This window comes from Ambystoma mexicanum, chromosome 5p (assembly GCF_040938575.1).
Source record: "Ambystoma mexicanum isolate Mex_15411 chromosome 5p, UKY_AmexF1_1, whole genome shotgun sequence".
NCBI classification, from domain to species: domain Eukaryota; kingdom Metazoa; phylum Chordata; class Amphibia; order Caudata; family Ambystomatidae; genus Ambystoma; species Ambystoma mexicanum.
Genome location: NC_090930.1, coordinates 742,555,206 through 742,577,129, shown reverse-complemented (window position 1 = coordinate 742,577,129; position 21,924 = coordinate 742,555,206). Strand labels below are relative to the sequence as shown.

Genomic DNA, 21,924 nt, shown 5'->3' with positions numbered 1-21,924 from the left:
ACACAGACCAGCTGCCGCTGTCCGGACATTTCGTCGAAAGACATTTGGTCGACGTAATTTGGTCGAAAGCCAAATGGTCGATTTTTTTATTTATTTATATATATATTTTTTAGGTTGTAGTTTAGGGAAAAAAAGGGGTTTTTAGAAAAAAAGGGGGTTGGCGGGGACCCCCCCAACCCCCACCCCCCAAAAAAAAAATGTGAAAATAAAAAACAAAAGCAATTCGACCATTTGGTTTTCGACCAAATGGTTTCGACCAATTGTCCTGTCGACAAATTTTTTTCGACGAAATGTCTGGCAACCCAGCTGCCGACTGTTGCTATTGACAGGAGTTCCAGGTGTATAAACTGAGTAGATCACCAGTTCAATTACCTGTGAACGCATTTTGAAGCTCATTCACAACCAGTTCATGCCCGTTCTCTCCATTTTGGCTTTCTGGCTGGCCGAGGGCCCCTTCAGTAATGTTCTTTGCTAACCATTACACCATGGGCCCCTTGCTGGTGCAACCTGACAGAGTTGTAACAGAAATGAGAATCGAGATCTCATGCATCATTTTAACAAACTCATATTCCTAGCCCACGGATATTATGCAAATGTGGAACTGTTTAGTTGGTTGTTGCGCAATAGCAAACTCTTTGCTTTACAGCTCATTTGGATAGGATTCTTCCTCTGGAGGCATAAGATAAAAGAATATTGCATACATTCTCTAAAAGGCGCTTTTTTTGCTGCAATGACGTTCATCATGTCACTAAGTATGTAGGTTCCATGGTGTAATGGTTAGCACTCTGGACTCTGAATCCAGCGATCCGAGTTCAAATCTCGGTGGGACCTTGGGAATTACTGTGTTTGTTTTCCTCTCAGTGTCTTGTTTTAATAGCAATGACGCTGCTGTGTCGCCCACTTTCATAGCATTATTCCCTGGGTGCATTTGAAAAAAGAAAGATTTTCCATGGATGACGCTCTTTAGCCACAATGAAACCCACCACTTTCTGTGGTGTGAAAGACCCATGGTGTAATGGTAGCACCCTGGAGGTTGAATCCAATAATTTGCATTCAAATCTCTGTAAGAGTTTACCATCAGTCGAACCTTTCCCTTATCGTTTATTGTGGATGTCTTCTTTGAAGAAAGGTATGATCCAACTAAAGTAAGTACATTCACGAATGGGCCCTTGGTCGGTACAAACAGTATTTATACACCTCAGGCCTTTTGTGAATTAAGAAAAGTGTGTTCTTCGTTCTATTTTTCATCTCAAACTGATACCTTCATTTTACAAACATGTAAAGACTGTTAAGACGCTTGATTAATATCATTGATTCTGAATGTGGTCGCTTTTCATAGGATTAACCCTTTAACAATTTTGAAAGAGAATGGCGATACAATAGAGCTGCTTTTCCCAAAATGGTATTATTAATGTTGTTGCTGCATCTTCAAGTAAATAGAGAATCCATTGGGTCACAGATTGAGCATGTTTCTTAACATTGAGTTAAGTTTGAAAATTTCAAATCTTTTATGTATGTTTCCGATGCAGATCTGCCCATCGACTCAGAATGACCTCACTGTTCATACATTTAAAAAAAATGCATAAAGGTTAAGGTGCTAGGCACAAAAGTGGATTTTTATGAAAAGTTATGCCAGAGAGTGAGAGCGAAAATGAATACCCTACACCACTAACCTAATGAATATTACTATCTTTGGCCTATAATTTAAGACAACAAGGAGACAAAGTGTGTTAGAGCAAGAGAGAGGTTCCACCGAGACTTGAACTCGGATCGCTGGATTCAAAGTCCAAAGTGCTAACCATTACACCATGGAACCCTTGTTGAGCAGAGCTTCATAAGGGCAATGAGAATATAGGGCACAGTCAAGATTTTTACTGACCTATAGTAACCGTTTACTGATATTATATCGAAGCAGCACTGTTGCTGTTGGATGCTGTGCAATCGCAAAGTATTGGCTTCATGTCTCATTTGGATTAAATTCTTCCTCTGGAGTCTAATGATATAGGAATATTACATATTTTCTCTGATGTGCTCTGTTTTTCCAGAATGAAGTGCATCATGCTACTGAATATGTGGGTTCCATGGAGTAATGGTTAGCACTCTGGACTCTGAATCCAGCGATCCGAGTTCAAGTCTCGGTGGGACCTTGGGGCTGCTTCTCTTTTAGAGTTGCCTTTCATTTGCAGATAGATATAACAGCAATAGCTTTGCTTTAAAGCCCACTTTGATGGCAGTCTTCTTTGACCAAAGAATATTAATAGTTTCTGGGTCTGGGGATGACTCTCTTTTGCCACAAAGAAACTGCCCACTCTCATATCTCCAAAGCTCCAAGGTATAATGGCTATTAAACTGGCTTTTGATCTCAGCGATTTGCATTGAAAGCCCAGGAGGCCTCTAAAATCAGTTGAATTGTTTCCTGATAATTTAGAGTTTATTTCTTCTTTCGAGAAAGGTGTGATCCAAATAAAGTAAGTACATTTAAACAAGGGCACTTGATCAGTAAATGCACTACTTTCTAGAACTCATAACTCTTGTAAGTTATAAAAAGTTTGCTCTCCATACAGTTTGTCAACTCAAAGAATTACATTTTTTACACATTTAATAAGACCATCAAATTGCTTGAAACATAGGAATGATTGTGAAAGTGAATATGATTCACCAAAATAATTGTATAACATTTTTTAATGTTAATAAAATAGGGCTTTTTCCAATCTTTTCACATCAATGTTGTTTCTGCATGTTCCAGTGAGCATGGAATCTACTGCACATAGTGTGTACATTTTTCTTTTCATAGAGTTAAGGTTGGACATTATTCATCTGTGGAAAATGTTTCTGAGAGATATCTGGGTGCCCACTCTGATTGACCTTAGGGATTGTACATTAACGATATGTAGTTGCATCACTGTATTGGTATCAGGCACCAAAGTGCATTTAAATGTAATGTCGTGCAGAGAGAGAGAGAGTGTGAAAACGGCTACCTGAGTCGACTGAACTTCTGAATATTAACTCTGTTGAATTGTAATTTGAGAAATTAGAAAATGGAGTGTAAGAGCAAGATAACGGTTCCACCGAGACTTGAACTTGTATTCAAAGTCCAAAGTGCTAACCATTACACCATGGAACCCCTGCAAGATGCACCTGAGAGCGTTGAATCAGAAATGGCAATATAGAGCACATTTACAATTTGTACAGATTCATAGTCCCAATTGACTGATATCATACAAACACAGCGATGTTGTCGATTGACGTTGTGCTATAGCAATCTCTGTGCTTTATAGAGCATGTAGATCAAATTCTTCCTCTTGAGGCATATGATTAAGCAATATTAAATATTGTTTCTGACTGCCTCTGTTTTGGCATAATGAAGTTCAGCATTTGCGGAAGTATTTAGGTTCCATGGTCTAATGGTTAGTAGGCTGGACTCTGAATTTAGTAATCTGACATGTTATAGCTATATTTTGTTTTCCTTTGGGTGTATTGTCATTTTATGCACATAGATTTCCTAGCAGTGGCTGTGATGAATAGTTCAATTTGATAGCAGCTTCCTTTTGAGAATTTGAAAAAAAAAGAATTAAATAGTCTCTCTGGATGACTCTGCTTTGATTTCTATGTGCACATCCCTTTTGCGTTTCAGAGGGATTGACCAACATACACAACAGTGCTTGGAAGACCTCTTCCTCCCTCATGGCATGTAAAGCTAACCTCTCTCCTACCTTGTGTTTTTTTACTTTTTAACTTCCCCTTCCGAGTCATGATCATGTAACTGAATTTACATTTTTAGATTTTAACTGCAGTAGTTGCTTGTTTTTCATTTTTATTTTTTGTGTACGCATACATCCCTTTTTGTGGGGAGGGGGGAGTGATGTCTGTTTACTTATATTAGCTAATATAGGTCATTTTATGTCCGCTTACAATATGTGTCAGGATTTTTTATGTCGTTTCCAATCAATGTCTAATATCAAGTGGTTTGCAGCAGTCAAAAAAAAGGCACGTAACACCCCCAAAACACCTACATAAGTTAGAAATACTCCGGAAGAGTACTCAGTTTATGAAAAGGCAGTGAATCCCAAATAGAACTGTAAATGTAAGCTAGCAAGCAGACCGTGCACCCCTGTTTGGAACTATGACCTGTGTGTTGCCCTCTATTAACAGAACAATGTAACTGCAGCCCATGTCACATAAAATAGAAAGTAGAGATTATGCAAATTAACTCCCAGAAGAGCCTGGTGTCACCCCAAAAGGTGTCATGCTTTTCACACCAAGAAACATCCACACATAGATCCCTGCGAACCTCAAAAACGTACAGGAAACCCTGTCCAGCGCTTTGCTCCCAGAGGAGATAAGGTTGAAAAACCACCCTATGTTAAAAGTGTCCATAATCCATGCCAGCTGCCCTGTCTATAGAACCTGGCCGTTCGTGGACGTTCGGGGCCTAGGGGCATGAGTGGAAGGGTTTAACCTGCCTGGGTTCTTGGGCATGGTTTCATCATGCCTCAGTTTACAATGGCACTCTGCCACTTTGTCAGGCTTTAAAGAAGCCTGACTCCTGCAGAGCAAAAGATCTGATTATTTCCTTACATGTTTTGTACGTAAGAATGCGGATGGTGCTCTGAGCCTCCTATGGTGGTTATTAAGCATGGTATACATACCATAGCATGTAACTGTGCCTACAAATGGAACATTTTGTTCATTTATTAGGGAGTTGTGAAAATGGCAAAATCAAATTGCCATTATTGACACAGACCAGCTGCCGCTGTCCGGACATTTCGTCGAAAGACATTTGGTCGACGTAATTTGGTCGAAAGCCAAATGGTCGATTTTTTTATTTATTTATATATATATTTTTTAGGTTGTAGTTTAGGGAAAAAAAGGGGTTTTTAGAAAAAAAGGGGGTTGGCGGGGACCCCCCCAACCCCCACCCCCCAAAAAAAAAATGTGAAAATAAAAAACAAAAGCAATTCGACCATTTGGTTTTCGACCAAATGGTTTCGACCAATTGTCCTGTCGACAAATTTTTTTCGACGAAATGTCTGGCAACCCAGCTGCCGACTGTTGCTATTGACAGGAGTTCCAGGTGTATAAACTGAGTAGATCACCAGTTCAATTACCTGTGAACGCATTTTGAAGCTCATTCACAACCAGTTCATGCCCGTTCTCTCCATTTTGGCTTTCTGGCTGGCCGAGGGGCCCTTCAGTAATGTTCTTTGCTAACCATTACACCATGGGCCCCTTGCTGGTGCAACCTGACAGAGTTGTAACAGAAATGAGAATCGAGATCTCATGCATCATTTTAACAAACTCATATTCCTAGCCCACGGATATTATGCAAATGTGGAACTGTTTAGTTGGTTGTTGCGCAATAGCAAACTCTTTGCTTTACAGCTCATTTGGATAGGATTCTTCCTCTGGAGGCATAAGATAAAAGAATATTGCATACATTCTCTAAAAGGCGCTTTTTTTGCTGCAATGACGTTCATCATGTCACTAAGTATGTAGGTTCCATGGTGTAATGGTTAGCACTCTGGACTCTGAATCCAGCGATCCGAGTTCAAATCTCGGTGGGACCTTGGGAATTACTGTGTTTGTTTTCCTCTCAGTGTCTTGTTTTAATAGCAATGACGCTGCTGTGTCGCCCACTTTCATAGCATTATTCCCTGGGTGCATTTGAAAAAAGAAAGATTTTCCATGGATGACGCTCTTTAGCCACAATGAAACCCACCACTTTCTGTGGTGTGAAAGACCCATGGTGTAATGGTAGCACCCTGGAGGTTGAATCCAATAATTTGCATTCAAATCTCTGTAAGAGTTTACCATCAGTCGAACCTTTCCCTTATCGTTTATTGTGGATGTCTTCTTTGAAGAAAGGTATGATCCAACTAAAGTAAGTACATTCACGAATGGGCCCTTGGTCGGTACAAACAGTATTTATACACCTCAGGCCTTTTGTGAATTAAGAAAAGTGTGTTCTTCGTTCTATTTTTCATCTCAAACTGATACCTTCATTTTACAAACATGTAAAGACTGTTAAGACGCTTGATTAATATCATTGATTCTGAATGTGGTCGCTTTTCATAGGATTAACCCTTTAACAATTTTGAAAGAGAATGGCGATACAATAGAGCTGCTTTTCCCAAAATGGTATTATTAATGTTGTTGCTGCATCTTCAAGTAAAAAGAGAATCCATTGGGTCACAGATTGAGCATGTTTCTTAACATTGAGTTAAGTTTGAAAATTTCAAATCTTTTATGTATGTTTCCGATGCAGATCTGCCCATCGACTCAGAATGACCTCACTGTTCATACATTTAAAAAAAATGCATAAAGGTTAAGGTGCTAGGCACAAAAGTGGATTTTTATGAAAAGTTATGCCAGAGAGTGAGAGCGAAAATGAATACCCTACACCACTAACCTTATGAATATTACTATCTTTGGCCTATAATTTAAGACAACAAGGAGACAAAGTGTGTTAGAGCAAGAGAGAGGTTCCACCGAGACTTGAACTCGGATCGCTGGATTCAAAGTCCAAAGTGCTAACCATTACACCATGGAACCCTTGTTGAGCAGAGCTTCATAAGGGCAATGAGAATATAGGGCACAGTCAAGATTTTTACTGACCTATAGTAACCGTTTACTGATATTATATCGAAGCAGCACTGTTGCTGTTGGATGCTGTGCAATCGCAAAGTATTGGCTTCATGTCTCATTTGGATTAAATTCTTCCTCTGGAGTCTAATGATATAGGAATATTACATATTTTCTCTGATGTGCTCTGTTTTTCCAGAATGAAGTGCATCATGCTACTGAATATGTGGGTTCCATGGAGTAATGGTTAGCACTCTGGACTCTGAATCCAGCGATCCGAGTTCAAGTCTCGGTGGGACCTTGGGGCTGCTTCTCTTTTAGAGTTGCCTTTCATTTGCAGATAGATATAACAGCAATAGCTTTGCTTTACAGCCCACTTTGATGGCAGTCTTCTTTGACCAAATAATATTAATAGTTTCTGGGTCTGGGGATGACTCTCTTTTGCCACAAAGAAACTGCCCACTCTCATATCTCCAAAGCTCCAAGGTATAATGGCTATTAAACTGGCTTTTGATCTCAGCGATTTGCATTGAAAGCCCAGGAGGCCTCTAAAATCAGTTGAATTGTTTCCTGATAATTTAGAGTTTATTTCTTCTTTCGAGAAAGGTGTGATCCAAATAAAGTAAGTACATTTAAACAAGGGCACTTGATCAGTAAATGCACTACTTTCTAGAACTCATAACTCTTGTAAGTTATAAAAAGTTTGCTCTCCATACAGTTTGTCAACTCAAAGAATTACATTTTTTACACATTTAATAAGACCATCAAATTGCTTGAAACATAGGAATGATTGTGAAAGTGAATATGATTCACCAAAATAATTGTATAACATTTTTTAATGTTAATAAAATAGGGCTTTTTCCAATCTTTTCACATCAATGTTGTTTCTGCATGTTCCAGTGAGCAGAGAATCTACTGCACATAGTGTGTACATTTTTCTTTTCATAGAGTTAAGGTTGGACATTATTCATCTGTGGAAAATGTTTCTGAGAGATATCTGGGTGCCCACTCTGATTGACCTTAGGGATTGTACATTAACGATATGTAGTTGCATCACTGTATTGGTATCAGGCACCAAAGTGCATTTAAATGTAATGTCGTGCAGAGAGAGAGAGAGTGTGAAAACGGCTACCTGAGTCGACTGAACTTCTGAATATTAACTCTGTTGAATTGTAATTTGAGAAATTAGAGTGTAAGAGCAAGATTACGGTTCCACCGAGACTTGAACTCGGATCGTTGGATTCAAAGTCCAAAGTGCTAACCATTACACCATGGAACCCCTGCAAGATGCACCTGAGAGCGTTGAATCAGAAATGGCAATATAGAGCACATTTACAATTTGTACAGATTCATAGTCCCAATTGACTGATATCATACAAACACAGCGATGTTGTCGATTGACGTTGTGCTATAGCAATCTCTGTGCTTTATAGAGCATGTAGATCAAATTCTTCCTCTTGAGGCATATGATTAAGCAATATTAAATATTGTTTCTGACTGCCTCTGTTTTGGCATAATGAAGTTCAGCATTTGCGGAAGTATTTAGGTTCCATGGTCTAATGGTTAGTAGGCTGGACTCTGAATTTAGTAATCTGACATGTTATAGCTATATTTTGTTTTCCTTTGGGTGTATTGTCATTTTATGCACATAGATTTCCTAGCAGTGGCTGTGATGAATAGTTCAATTTGATAGCAGCTTCCTTTTGAGAATTTGAAAAAAAAAGAATTAAATAGTCTCTCTGGATGACTCTGCTTTGATTTCTATGTGCACATCCCTTTTGCGTTTCAGAGGGATTGACCAACATACACAACAGTGCTTGGAAGACCTCTTCCTCCCTCATGGCATGTAAAGCTAACCTCTCTCCTACCTTGTGTTTTTTTACTTTTTAACTTCCCCTTCCGAGTCATGATCATGTAACTGAATTTACATTTTTAGATTTTAACTGCAGTAGTTGCTTGTTTTTCATTTTTATTTTTTGTGTACGCATACATCCCTTTTTGTGGGGAGGGGGGAGTGATGTCTGTTTACTTATATTAGCTAATATAGGTCATTTTATGTCCGCTTACAATATGTGTCAGGATTTTTTATGTCGTTTCCAATCAATGTCTAATATCAAGTGGTTTGCAGCAGTCAAAAAAAAGGCACGTAACACCCCCAAAACACCTACATAAGTTAGAAATACTCCGGAAGAGTACTCAGTTTATGAAAAGGCGGTGAATCCCAAATAGAACTGTAAATGTAAGCTAGCAAGCAGACCGTGCACCCCTGTTTGGAACTATGACCTGTGTGTTGCCCTCTATTAACAGAACAATGTAACTGCAGCCCATGTCACATAAAATAGAAAGTAGAGATTATGCAAATTAACTCCCAGAAGAGCCTGGTGTCACCCCAAAAGGTGTCATGCTTTTCACACCAAGAAACATCCACACATAGATCCCTGCGAACCTCAAAAACGTACAGGAAACCCTGTCCAGCGCTTTGCTCCCAGAGGAGATAAGGTTGAAAAACCACCCTATGTTAAAAGTGTCCATAATCCATGCCAGCTGCCCTGTCTATAGAACCTGGCCGTTCGTGGACGTTCGGGGCCTAGGGGCATGAGTGGAAGGGTTTAACCTGCCTGGGTTCTTGGGCATGGTTTCATCATGCCTCAGTTTACAATGGCACTCTGCCACTTTGTCAGGCTTTAAAGAAGCCTGACTCCTGCAGAGCAAAAGATCTGATTATTTCCTTACATGTTTTGTACGTAAGAATGCGGATGGTGCTCTGAGCCTCCTATGGTGGTTATTAAGCATGGTATACATACCATAGCATGTAACTGTGCCTACAAATGGAACATTTTGTTCATTTATTAGGGAGTTGTGAAAATGGCAAAATCAAATTGCCATTATTGACACAGACCAGCTGCCGCTGTCCGGACATTTTGTCGAAAGACATTTGGTCGACGTAATTTGGTCGAAAGCCAAATGGTCGATTTTTTTATTTATTTATATATATATTTTTTAGGTTGTAGTTTAGGGAAAAAAAGGGGTTTTTAGAAAAAAAGGGGGTTGGCGGGGACCCCCCCAACCCCCACCCCCCAAAAAAAAAATGTGAAAATAAAAAACAAAAGCAATTCGACCATTTGGTTTTCGACCAAATGGTTTCGACCAATTGTCCTGTCGACAAATTTTTTTCGACGAAATGTCTGGCAACCCAGCTGCCGACTGTTGCTATTGACAGGAGTTCCAGGTGTATAAACTGAGTAGATCACCAGTTCAATTACCTGTGAACGCATTTTGAAGCTCATTCACAACCAGTTCATGCCCGTTCTCTCCATTTTGGCTTTCTGGCTGGCCGAGGGGCCCTTCAGTAATGTTCTTTGCTAACCATTACACCATGGGCCCCTTGCTGGTGCAACCTGACAGAGTTGTAACAGAAATGAGAATCGAGATCTCATGCATCATTTTAACAAACTCATATTCCTAGCCCACGGATATTATGCAAATGTGGAACTGTTTAGTTGGTTGTTGCGCAATAGCAAACTCTTTGCTTTACAGCTCATTTGGATAGGATTCTTCCTCTGGAGGCATAAGATAAAAGAATATTGCATACATTCTCTAAAAGGCGCTTTTTTTGCTGCAATGACGTTCATCATGTCACTAAGTATGTAGGTTCCATGGTGTAATGGTTAGCACTCTGGACTCTGAATCCAGCGATCCGAGTTCAAATCTCGGTGGGACCTTGGGAATTACTGTGTTTGTTTTCCTCTCAGTGTCTTGTTTTAATAGCAATGACGCTGCTGTGTCGCCCACTTTCATAGCATTATTCCCTGGGTGCATTTGAAAAAAGAAAGATTTTCCATGGATGACGCTCTTTAGCCACAATGAAACCCACCACTTTCTGTGGTGTGAAAGACCCATGGTGTAATGGTAGCACCCTGGAGGTTGAATCCAATAATTTGCATTCAAATCTCTGTAAGAGTTTACCATCAGTCGAACCTTTCCCTTATCGTTTATTGTGGATGTCTTCTTTGAAGAAAGGTATGATCCAACTAAAGTAAGTACATTCACGAATGGGCCCTTGGTCGGTACAAACAGTATTTATACACCTCAGGCCTTTTGTGAATTAAGAAAAGTGTGTTCTTCGTTCTATTTTTCATCTCAAACTGATACCTTCATTTTACAAACATGTAAAGACTGTTAAGACGCTTGATTAATATCATTGATTCTGAATGTGGTCGCTTTTCATAGGATTAACCCTTTAACAATTTTGAAAGAGAATGGCGATACAATAGAGCTGCTTTTCCCAAAATGGTATTATTAATGTTGTTGCTGCATCTTCAAGTAAAAAGAGAATCCATTGGGTCACAGATTGAGCATGTTTCTTAACATTGAGTTAAGTTTGAAAATTTCAAATCTTTTATGTATGTTTCCGATGCAGATCTGCCCATCGACTCAGAATGACCTCACTGTTCATACATTTAAAAAAAATGCATAAAGGTTAAGGTGCTAGGCACAAAAGTGGATTTTTATGAAAAGTTATGCCAGAGAGTGAGAGCGAAAAGGAATACCCTACACCACTAACCTTATGAATATTACTATCTTTGGCCTATAATTTAAGACAACAAGGAGACAAAGTGTGTTAGAGCAAGAGAGAGGTTCCACCGAGACTTGAACTCGGATCGCTGGATTCAAAGTCCAAAGTGCTAACCATTACACCATGGAACCCTTGTTGAGCAGAGCTTCATAAGGGCAATGAGAATATAGGGCACAGTCAAGATTTTTACTGACCTATAGTAACCGTTTACTGATATTATATCGAAGCAGCACTGTTGCTGTTGGATGCTGTGCAATCGCAAAGTATTGGCTTCATGTCTCATTTGGATTAAATTCTTCCTCTGGAGTCTAATGATATAGGAATATTACATATTTTCTCTGATGTGCTCTGTTTTTCCAGAATGAAGTGCATCATGCTACTGAATATGTGGGTTCCATGGAGTAATGGTTAGCACTCTGGACTCTGAATCCAGCGATCCAAGTTCAAGTCTCGGTGGGACCTTGGGGCTGCTTCTCTTTTAGAGTTGCCTTTCATTTGCAGATAGATATAACAGCAATAGCTTTGCTTTACAGCCCACTTTGATGGCAGTCTTCTTTGACCAAAGAATATTAATAGTTTCTGGGTCTGGGGATGACTCTCTTTTGCCACAAAGAAACTGCCCACTCTCATATCGCCAAAGCTCCAAGGTATAATGGCTATTAAACTGGCTTTTGATCTCAGCGATTTGCATTGAAAGCCCAGGAGGCCTCTAAAATCAGTTGAATTGTTTCCTGATAATTTAGAGTTTATTTCTTCTTTCGAGAAAGGTGTGATCCAAATAAAGTAAGTACATTTAAACAAGGGCACTTGATCAGTAAATGCACTACTTTCTAGAACTCATAACTCTTGTAAGTTATAAAAAGTTTGCTCTCCATACAGTTTGTCAACTCAAAGAATTACATTTTTTACACATTTAATAAGACCATCAAATTGCTTGAAACATAGGAATGATTGTGAAAGTGAATATGATTCACCAAAATAATTGTATAACATTTTTTAATGTTAATAAAATAGGGCTTTTTCCAATCTTTTCACATCAATGTTGTTTCTGCATGTTCCAGTGAGCAGAGAATCTACTGCACATAGTGTGTACATTTTTCTTTTCATAGAGTTAAGGTTGGACATTATTCATCTGTGGAAAATGTTTCTGAGAGATATCTGGGTGCCCACTCTGATTGACCTTAGGGATTGTACATTAACGATATGTAGTTGCATCACTGTATTGGTATCAGGCACCAAAGTGCATTTAAATGTAATGTCGTGCAGAGAGAGAGAGAGTGTGAAAACGGCTACCTGAGTCGACTGAACTTCTGAATATTAACTCTGTTGAATTGTAATTTGAGAAATTAGAAAATGGAGTGTAAGAGCAAGATTACGGTTCCACCGAGACTTGAACTCGGATCGTTGGATTCAAAGTCCAAAGTGCTAACCATTACACCATGGAACCCCTGCAAGATGCCCCTGAGAGCGTTGAATCAGAAATGGCAATATAGAGCACATTTACAATTTGTACAGATTCATAGTCCCAATTGACTGATATCATACAAACACAGCGATGTTGTCGATTGACGTTGTGCTATAGCAATCTCTGTGCTTTATAGAGCATGTAGATCAAATTCTTCCTCTTGAGGCATATGATTAAGCAATATTAAATATTGTTTCTGACTGCCTCTGTTTTGGCATAATGAAGTTCAGCATTTGCGGAAGTATTTAGGTTCCATGGTCTAATGGTTAGTAGGCTGGACTCTGAATTTAGTAATCTGACATGTTATAGCTATATTTTGTTTTCCTTTGGGTGTATTGTCATTTTATGCACATAGATTTCCTAGCAGTGGCTGTGATGAATAGTTCAATTTGATAGCAGCTTCCTTTTGAGAATTTGAAAAAAAAAGAATTAAATAGTCTCTCTGGATGACTCTGCTTTGATTTCTATGTGCACATCCCTTTTGCGTTTCAGAGGGATTGACCAACATACACAACAGTGCTTGGAAGACCTCTTCCTCCCTCATGGCATGTAAAGCTAACCTCTCTCCTACCGTGTGTTTTTTTACTTTTTAACTTCCCCTTCCGAGTCATGATCATGTAACTGAATTTACATTTTTAGATTTTAACTGCAGTAGTTGCTTGTTTTTCATTTTTATTTTTTGTGTACGCATACATCCCTTTTTGTGGGGAGGGGGGAGTGATGTCTGTTTACTTATATTAGCTAATATAGGTCATTTTATGTCCGCTTACAATATGTGTCAGGATTTTTTATGTCGTTTCCAATCAATGTCTAATATCAAGTGGTTTGCAGCAGTCATACAAAGGCACGTAACACCCCCAAAACACCTACATAAGTTAGAAATACTCCGGAAGAGTACTCAGTTTATGAAAAGGCGGTGAATCCCAAATAGAACTGTAAATGTAAGCTAGCAAGCAGACCGTGCACCCCTGTTTGGAACTATGACCTGTGTGTTGCCCTCTATTAACAGAACAATGTAACTGCAGCCCATGTCACATAAAATAGAAAGTAGAGATTATGCAAATTAACTCCCAGAAGAGCCTGGTGTCACCCCAAAAGGTGTCATGCTTTTCACACCAAGAAACATCCACACATAGATCCCTGCGAACCTCAAAAACGTACAGGAAACCCTGTCCAGCGCTTTGCTCCCAGAGGAGATAAGGTTGAAAAACCACCCTATGTTAAAAGTGTCCATAATCCATGCCAGCTGCCCTGTCTATAGAACCTGGCCGTTCGTGGACGTTCGGGGCCTAGGGGCATGAGTGGAAGGGTTTAACCTGCCTGGGTTCTTGGGCATGGTTTCATCATGCCTCAGTTTACAATGGCACTCTGCCACTTTGTCAGGCTTTAAAGAAGCCTGACTCCTGCAGAGCAAAAGATCTGATTATTTCCTTACATGTTTTGTACGTAAGAATGCGGATGGTGCTCTGAGCCTCCTATGGTGGTTATTAAGCATGGTATACATACCATAGCATGTAACTGTGCCTACAAATGGAACATTTTGTTCATTTATTAGGGAGTTGTGAAAATGGCAAAATCAAATTGCCATTATTGACACAGACCAGCTGCCGCTGTCCGGACATTTCGTCGAAAGACATTTCGTCGAAAGACATTTGGTCGACGTAATTTGGTCGAAAGCCAAATGGTCGATTTTTTAATTTATATATATATATATTTTTTAGGTTGTAGTTTAGGGAAAAAAAGGGGTTTTTTTAGAAAAAAAGGGGGTTGGCGGGGACCCCCCCAACCCCCACCCCCCAAAAAAAAAATGTGAAAATAAAAAACAAAAGCAATTCGACCATTTGGTTTTCGACCAAATGGTTTCGACCATTTGTCCTGTCGACAAATTTTTTTCGACGAAATGTCTTGCAACCCAGCTGCCGACTGTTGCTATTGACAGGAGTTCCAGGTGTATAAACTGAGGAGATCACCAGTTCAATTACCTGTGAACGCATTTTGAAGCTCATTCACAACCAGTTCATGCCCGTTCTCTCCATTTTGGCTTTCTGGCTGGCCGAGGGGCCCTTCAGTAATGTTCTTTGCTAACCATTACACCATGGGCCCCTTGCTGGTGCAACCTGACAGAGTTGTAACAGAAATGAGAATCGAGATCTCATGCATCATTTTAACAAACTCATATTCCTAGCCCACGGATATTATGCAAATGTGGAACTGTTTAGTTGGTTGTTGCGCAATAGCAAACTCTTTGCTTTACAGCTCATTTGGATAGGATTCTTCCTCTGGAGGCATAAGATAAAAGAATATTGCATACATTCTCTAAAAGGCGCTTTTTTTGCTGCAATGACGTTCATCATGTCACTAAGTATGTAGGTTCCATGGTGTAATGGTTAGCACTCTGGACTCTGAATCCAGCGATCCGAGTTCAAATCTCGGTGGGACCTTGGGAATTACTGTGTTTGTTTTCCTCTCAGTGTCTTGTTTTAATAGCAATGACGCTGCTGTGTCGCCCACTTTCATAGCATTATTCCCTGGGTGCATTTGAAAAAAGAAAGATTTTCCATGGATGACGCTCTTTAGCCACAATGAAACCCACCACTTTCTGTGGTGTGAAAGACCCATGGTGTAATGGTAGCACCCTGGAGGTTGAATCCAATAATTTGCATTCAAATCTCTGTAAGAGTTTACCATCAGTCGAACCTTTCCCTTATCGTTTATTGTGGATGTCTTCTTTGAAGAAAGGTATGATCCAACTAAAGTAAGTACATTCACGAATGGGCCCTTGGTCGGTACAAACAGTATTTATACACCTCAGGCCTTTTGTGAATTAAGAAAAGTGTGTTCTTCGTTCTATTTTTCATCTCAAACTGATACCTTCATTTTACAAACATGTAAAGACTGTTAAGACGCCTGATTAATATCATTGATTCTGAATGTGGTCGCTTTTCATAGGATTAACCCTTTAACAATTTTGAAAGAGAATGGCGATACAATAGAGCTGCTTTTCCCAAAATGGTATTATTAATGTTGTTGCTGCATCTTCAAGTAAAAAGAGAATCCATTGGGTCACAGATTGAGCATGTTTCTTAACAATGAGTTAAGTTTGAAAATTTCAAATCTTTTATGTATGTTTCCGATGCAGATCTGCCCATCGACTCAGAATGACCTCACTGTTCATACATTTAAAAAAAATGCATAAAGGTTAAGGTGCTAGGCACAAAAGTGGATTTTTATGAAAAGTTATGCCAGAGAGTGAGAGCGAAAATGAATACCCTACACCACTAACCTTATGAATATTACTATCTTTGGCCTATAATTTAAGACAACAAGGAGACAAAGTGTGTTAGAGCAAGAGAGAGGTTCCACCGAGACTTGAACTCGGATCGCTGGATTCAAAGTCCAAAGTGCTAACCATTACACCATGGAACCCTTGTTGAGCAGAGCTTCATAAGGGCAATGAGAATATAGGGCACAGTCAAGATTTTTACTGACCTATAGTAACCGTTTACTGATATTATATCGAAGCAGCACTGTTGCTGTTGGATGCTGTGTAATCGCAAAGTACTGGCTTCATGTCTCATTTGGATCAAATTCTTCCTCTGGAGTCTAATGATATAGGAATATTACATATTTTCTCTGATGTGCTCTGTTTTTCCAGAATGAAGTGTATCATGCTACTGAATATGTGGGTTCCATGGTGTAATGGTTAGCACTCTGGACTCTCAATCCAGCGATCCGAGTTCAAGTCTCGGTGGGACCTTGGGGCTGCTTCTCTTTTAGAGTTGCCTTTCATTTGCAGATAGATATAACAGCAATAGCTTTGCTTTACAGCCCACTTTGATGGCAGTCTTCTTTGACCAAAGAATATTAATAGTTTCTGGGGATGACTCTCTTTTGCCACAAAGAAACTGCCCACTCTCATATCTCCAAAGCTCCAAGGTATAATGGCTATTAAACTGGCTTTTGATCTCAGCGATTTGCATTGAAAGCCCAGGAGGCCCCTAAAATCAGTTGAATTGTTTCCTGATAATTTAGAGTTTATTTCTTCTTTCGAGAAAGGTGTGATCCAAATAAAGTAAGTACATTTAAACAAGGGCACTTGATCAGTAAATGCACTACTTTCTAGAACTCATAACTCTTGTAAGTTATAAAAAGTTTGCTCTCCATACAGTTTGTCAACTCAAAGAATTACATTTTTTACACATTTAATAAGACCATCAAATTGCTTGAAACATAGGAATGATTGTGAAAGTGAATATGATTCACCAAAATAATTGTATAACATTTTTTAATGTTAATAAAATAGGGCTTTTTCCAATCTTTTCACATCAATGTTGTTTCTGCATGTTCCAGTGAGCAGAGAATCTACTGCACATAGTGTGTACATTTTTCTTTTCGTAGAGTTAAGGTTGGACATTATTCATCTGTGGAAAATGTTTCTGAGAGATATCTGGGTGCCCACTCTGATTGACCTTAGGGATTGTACATTAACGATATGTAGTTGCATCACTGTATTGGTATCAGGCACCAAAGTACATTTAAATGGAATGTCGTGCAGAGAGAGTCGACTGAACTTCTGAATATTAACTCTGTTGAATTGTAATTTGAGAAATTAGAAAATGGAGTGTAAGAGCAAGATAACGGTCCCACCGAGACTTGAACTCGGATCGTTGGATTCAAAGTCCAAAGTGCTAACCATTACACCATGGAACCCTTGCAAGATGCACCTGAGAGCGTTGAATCAGAAATGGCAATATAGAGCACATTTACAATTTTTACAGATTCATAGTCCCAATTGACTGATATCATACAAACACAGCGATGTTGTCGATTGACGTTGTGCTATAGCAATCTCTGTGCTTTATAGAGCATGTAGATCAAATTCTTCCTCTTGAGGCATATGATTAAGCAATATTAAATATTGTTTCTGACTGCCTCTGTTTTGGCATAATGAAGTTCAGCATTTGCGGAAGTATTTAGGTTCCATGGTCTAATGGTTAGTAGGCTGGACTCTGAATTTAGTAATCTGACATGTTATAGCTATATTTTGTTTTCCTTTGGGTGTATTGTCATTTTATGCACATAGATTTCCTAGCAGTGGCTGTGATGAATAGTTCAATTTGATAGCAGCTTCCTTTTGAGAATTTGAAAAAAAAAGAATTAAATAGTCTCTCTGGATGACTCTGCTTTGATTTATATGTGCACATCCCTTTTGCGTTTCAGAGGGATTGACCAACATACACAACAGTGCTTGGAAGACCTCTTCCTCCCTCATGGCATGTAAAGCTAACCTCTCTCCTACTGTGTGTTTTTTTACTTTTTAACTTCCCCTTCCGAGTCATGATCATGTAACTGAATTTACATTTTTAGATTTTAACTGCAGTAGTTGCTTGTTTTTCATTTTTATTTTTTGTGTACGCATACATCCCTTTTTGTGGGGAGGGGGGAGTGATGTCTGTTTACTTATATTAGCTAATATAGGTCATTTTATGTCCGCTTACAATATGTGTCAGGATTTTTTATGTCGTTTCCAATCAATGTCTAATATCAAGTGGTTTGCAGCAGTCATACAAAGGCACGTAACACCCCCAAAACACCTACATAAGTTAGAAATACTCCGGAAGAGTACTCAGTTTATGAAAAGGCGGTGAATCCCAAATAGAACTGTAAATGTAAGCTAGCAAGCAGACCGTGCACCCCTGTTTGGAACTATGACCTGTGTGTTGCCCTCTATTAACAGAACAATGTAACTGCAGCCCATGTCACATAAAATAGAAAGTAGAGATTATGCAAATTAACTCCCAGAAGAGCCTGGTGTCACCCCAAAAGGTGTCATGCTTTTCACACCAAGAAACATCCACACATAGATCCCTGCGAACCTCAAAAACGTACAGGAAACCCTGTCCAGCGCTTTGCTCCCAGAGGAGATAAGGTTGAAAAACCACCCTATGTTAAAAGTGTCCATAATCCATGCCAGCTGCCCTGTCTATAGAACCTGGCCGTTCGTGGACGTTCGGGGCCTAGGGGCATGAGTGGAAGGGTTTAACCTGCCTGGGTTCTTGGGCATGGTTTCATCATGCCTCAGTTTACAATGGCACTCTGCCACTTTGTCAGGCTTTAAAGAAGCCTGACTCCTGCAGAGCAAAAGATCTGATTATTTCCTTACATGTTTTGTACGTAAGAATGCGGATGGTGCTCTGAGCCTCCTATGGTGGTTATTAAGCATGGTATACATACCATAGCATGTAACTGTGCCTACAAATGGAACATTTTGTTCATTTATTAGGGAGTTGTGAAAATGGCAAAATCAAATTGCCATTATTGACACAGACCAGCTGCCGCTGTCCGGACATTTCGTCGAAAGACATTTGGTCGACGTAATTTGGTCGAAAGCCAAATGGTCGATTTTTTTATTTATTTATATATATATATTTTTTAGGTTGTAGTTTAGGGAAAAAAAGGGGTTTTTAGAAAAAAAGGGGGTTGGCGGGGACCCCCCCAACCCCCACCCCCCAAAAAATAAATGTGAAAATAAAAAACAAAAGCAATTCGACCATTTGGTTTTCGACCAAATGGTTTTGACCAATTGTCCTGTCGACAAATTTTTTTCGACGAAATGTCTGGCAACCCAGCTGCCGACTGTTGCTATTGACAGGAGTTCCAGGTGTATAAACTGAGTAGATCACCAGTTCAATTACCTGTGAACGCATTTTGAAGCTCATTCACAACCAGTTCATGCCCGTTCTCTCCATTTTGGCTTTCTGGCTGGCCGAGGGGCCCTTCAGTAATGTTCTTTGCTAACCATTACACCATGGGCCCCTTGCTGGTGCAACCTGACAGAGTTGTAACAGAAATGAGAATCGAGATCTCATGCATCATTTTAACAAACTCATATTCCTAGCCCACGGATATTATGCAAATGTGGATCTGTTTAGTTGGTTGTTGCGCAATAGCAAACTCTTTGGTTTACAGCTCATTTGGATAGGATTCTTCCTCTGGAGGCATAAGATAAAAGAATATTGCATACATTCTCTAAAAGGCGCTTTTTTTGCTGCAATGACGTTCATCATGTCACTAAGTATGTAGGTTCCATGGTGTAATGGTTAGCACTCTGGACTCTGAATCCAGCGATCCGAGTTCAAATCTCGGTGGGACCTTGGGAATTACTGTGTTTGTTTTCCTCTCAGTGTCTTGTTTTAATAGCAATGACGCTGCTGTGTCGCCCACTTTCATAGCATTATTCCCTGGGTGCATTTGAAAAAAGAAAGATTTTCCATGGATGACGCTCTTTAGCCACAATGAAACCCACCACTTTCTGTGGTGTGAAAGACCCATGGTGTAATGGTAGCACCCTGGAGGTTGAATCCAATAATTTGCATTCAAATCTCTGTAAGAGTTTACCATCAGTCGAACCTTTCCCTTATCGTTTATTGTGGATGTCTTCTTTGAAGAAAGGTATGATCCAACTAAAGTAAGTACATTCACGAATGGGCCCTTGGTCGGTACAAACAGTATTTATACACCTCAGGCCTTTTGTGAATTAAGAAAAGTGTGTTCTTCGTTCTATTTTTCATCTCAAACTGATACCTTCATTTTACAAACATGTAAAGACTGTTAAGACGCCTGATTAATATCATTGATTCTGAATGTGGTCGCTTTTCATAGGATTAACCCTTTAACAATTTTGAAAGAGAATGGCGATACAATAGAGCTGCTTTTCCCAAAATGGTATTATTAATGTTGTTGCTGCATCTTCAAGTAAAAAGAGAATCCATTGGGTCACAGATTGAGCATGTTTCTTAACATTGAGTTAAGTTTGAAAATTTCAAATCTTTTATGTATGTTTCCGATGCAGATCTGCCCATCGACTCAGAATGACCTCACTGTTCATACATTTAAAAAAAATGCATAAAGGTTAAGGTGCTAGGCACAAAAGTGGATTTTTATGAAAAGTTATGCCAGAGAGTGAGAGCGAAAATGAATACCCTACACCACTAACCTTATGAATATTACTATCTTTGGCCTATAATTTAAGACAACAAGGAGACAAAGTGTGTTAGAGCAAGAGAGAGGTTCCACCGAGACTTGAACTCGGATCGCTGGATTCAAAGTCCAAAGTGCTAACCATTACACCATGGAACCCTTGTTGAGCAGAGCTTCATAAGGGCAATGAGAATATAGGGCACAGTCAAGATTTTTACTGACCTATAGTAACCGTTTACTGATATTATATCGAAGCAGCACTGTTGCTGTTGGATGCTGTGCAATCGCAAAGTATTGGCTTCATGTCTCATTTGGATTAAATTCTTCCTCTGGAGTCTAATGATATAGGAATATTACATATTTTCTCTGATGTGCTCTGTTTTTCCAGAATGAAGTGCATCATGCTACTGAATATGTGGGTTCCATGGAGTAATGGTTAGCACTCTGGACTCTGAATCCAGCGATCCGAGTTCAAGTCTCGGTGGGACCTTGGGGCTGCTTCTCTTTTAGAGTTGCCTTTCATTTGCAGATAGATATAACAGCAATAGCTTTGCTTTACAGCCCACTTTGATGGCAGTCTTCTTTGACCAAAGAATATTAATAGTTTCTGGGTCTGGGGATGACTCTCTTTTGCCACAAAGAAACTGCCCACTCTCATATCTCCAAAGCTCCAAGGTAGAATGGCTATTAAACTGGCTTTTGATCTCAGCGATTTGCATTGAAAGCCCAGGAGGCCCCTAAAATCAGTTGAATTGTTTCCTGATAATTTAGAGTTTATTTCTTCTTTCGAGAAAGGTGTGATCCAAATAAAGTAAGTACATTTAAACAAGGGCACTTGATCAGTAAATGCACTACTTTCTAGAACTCATAACTCTTGTAAGTTATAAAAAGTTTGCTCTCCATACAGTTTGTCAACTCAAAGAATTACATTTTTTACACATTTAATAAGACCATCAAATTGCTTGAAACATAGGAATGATTGTGAAAGTGAATATGATTCACCAAAATAATTGTATAACATTTTTTAATGTTAATAAAATAGGGCTTTTTCCAATCTTTTCACATCAATGTTGTTTCTGCATGTTCCAGTGAGCAGAGAATCTACTGCACATAGTGTGTACATTTTTCTTTTCGTAGAGTTAAGGTTGGACATTATTCATCTGTGGAAAATGTTTCTGAGAGATATCTGGGTGCCCACTCTGATTGACCTTAGGGATTGTACATTAACGATATGTAGTTGCATCACTGTATTGGTATCAGGCACCAAAGTACATTTAAATGGAATGTCGTGCAGAGAGAGTCGACTGAACTTCTGAATATT

The 21,924-nt window shown here is 39.3% G+C and overlaps 17 non-coding genes across 17 annotated transcripts; 9 read left to right on the top strand and 8 right to left on the bottom strand.

The window, feature by feature from the left end:
• The first annotated feature begins 759 nt into the window (after positions 1-759).
• Positions 760-831, top strand: TRNAQ-CUG (transfer RNA glutamine (anticodon CUG)). Its single transcript has one exon. It is a non-coding gene; the product is annotated as a tRNA-Gln (tRNA).
• A 913-nt stretch (positions 832-1,744) lies between these two features.
• Positions 1,745-1,816, bottom strand: TRNAQ-UUG (transfer RNA glutamine (anticodon UUG)). The gene has a single exon. It is a non-coding gene; the product is annotated as a tRNA-Gln (tRNA).
• A 259-nt stretch (positions 1,817-2,075) lies between these two features.
• TRNAQ-CUG (transfer RNA glutamine (anticodon CUG)) lies at positions 2,076-2,147 on the top strand. The gene has a single exon. It is a non-coding gene; the product is annotated as a tRNA-Gln (tRNA).
• Positions 2,148-5,495: 3,348 nt separating this feature from the next.
• On the top strand, positions 5,496-5,567 carry TRNAQ-CUG (transfer RNA glutamine (anticodon CUG)). Its single transcript has one exon. It is a non-coding gene; the product is annotated as a tRNA-Gln (tRNA).
• A 913-nt stretch (positions 5,568-6,480) lies between these two features.
• TRNAQ-UUG (transfer RNA glutamine (anticodon UUG)) lies at positions 6,481-6,552 on the bottom strand. The gene has a single exon. It is a non-coding gene; the product is annotated as a tRNA-Gln (tRNA).
• Positions 6,553-6,811: 259 nt separating this feature from the next.
• Positions 6,812-6,883, top strand: TRNAQ-CUG (transfer RNA glutamine (anticodon CUG)). The gene has a single exon. It is a non-coding gene; the product is annotated as a tRNA-Gln (tRNA).
• Positions 6,884-7,789: 906 nt separating this feature from the next.
• Positions 7,790-7,861, bottom strand: TRNAQ-UUG (transfer RNA glutamine (anticodon UUG)). Its single transcript has one exon. It is a non-coding gene; the product is annotated as a tRNA-Gln (tRNA).
• A 2,371-nt stretch (positions 7,862-10,232) lies between these two features.
• TRNAQ-CUG (transfer RNA glutamine (anticodon CUG)) lies at positions 10,233-10,304 on the top strand. Its single transcript has one exon. It is a non-coding gene; the product is annotated as a tRNA-Gln (tRNA).
• Positions 10,305-11,217: 913 nt separating this feature from the next.
• On the bottom strand, positions 11,218-11,289 carry TRNAQ-UUG (transfer RNA glutamine (anticodon UUG)). The gene has a single exon. It is a non-coding gene; the product is annotated as a tRNA-Gln (tRNA).
• Positions 11,290-12,533: 1,244 nt separating this feature from the next.
• Positions 12,534-12,605, bottom strand: TRNAQ-UUG (transfer RNA glutamine (anticodon UUG)). Its single transcript has one exon. It is a non-coding gene; the product is annotated as a tRNA-Gln (tRNA).
• Positions 12,606-14,992: 2,387 nt separating this feature from the next.
• TRNAQ-CUG (transfer RNA glutamine (anticodon CUG)) lies at positions 14,993-15,064 on the top strand. The gene has a single exon. It is a non-coding gene; the product is annotated as a tRNA-Gln (tRNA).
• A 913-nt stretch (positions 15,065-15,977) lies between these two features.
• TRNAQ-UUG (transfer RNA glutamine (anticodon UUG)) lies at positions 15,978-16,049 on the bottom strand. The gene has a single exon. It is a non-coding gene; the product is annotated as a tRNA-Gln (tRNA).
• A 259-nt stretch (positions 16,050-16,308) lies between these two features.
• On the top strand, positions 16,309-16,380 carry TRNAE-CUC (transfer RNA glutamic acid (anticodon CUC)). The gene has a single exon. It is a non-coding gene; the product is annotated as a tRNA-Glu (tRNA).
• Positions 16,381-17,261: 881 nt separating this feature from the next.
• TRNAQ-UUG (transfer RNA glutamine (anticodon UUG)) lies at positions 17,262-17,333 on the bottom strand. Its single transcript has one exon. It is a non-coding gene; the product is annotated as a tRNA-Gln (tRNA).
• A 2,372-nt stretch (positions 17,334-19,705) lies between these two features.
• Positions 19,706-19,777, top strand: TRNAQ-CUG (transfer RNA glutamine (anticodon CUG)). The gene has a single exon. It is a non-coding gene; the product is annotated as a tRNA-Gln (tRNA).
• Positions 19,778-20,690: 913 nt separating this feature from the next.
• TRNAQ-UUG (transfer RNA glutamine (anticodon UUG)) lies at positions 20,691-20,762 on the bottom strand. Its single transcript has one exon. It is a non-coding gene; the product is annotated as a tRNA-Gln (tRNA).
• A 259-nt stretch (positions 20,763-21,021) lies between these two features.
• Positions 21,022-21,093, top strand: TRNAQ-CUG (transfer RNA glutamine (anticodon CUG)). The gene has a single exon. It is a non-coding gene; the product is annotated as a tRNA-Gln (tRNA).
• The last annotated feature ends 831 nt before the right edge of the window (positions 21,094-21,924 follow it).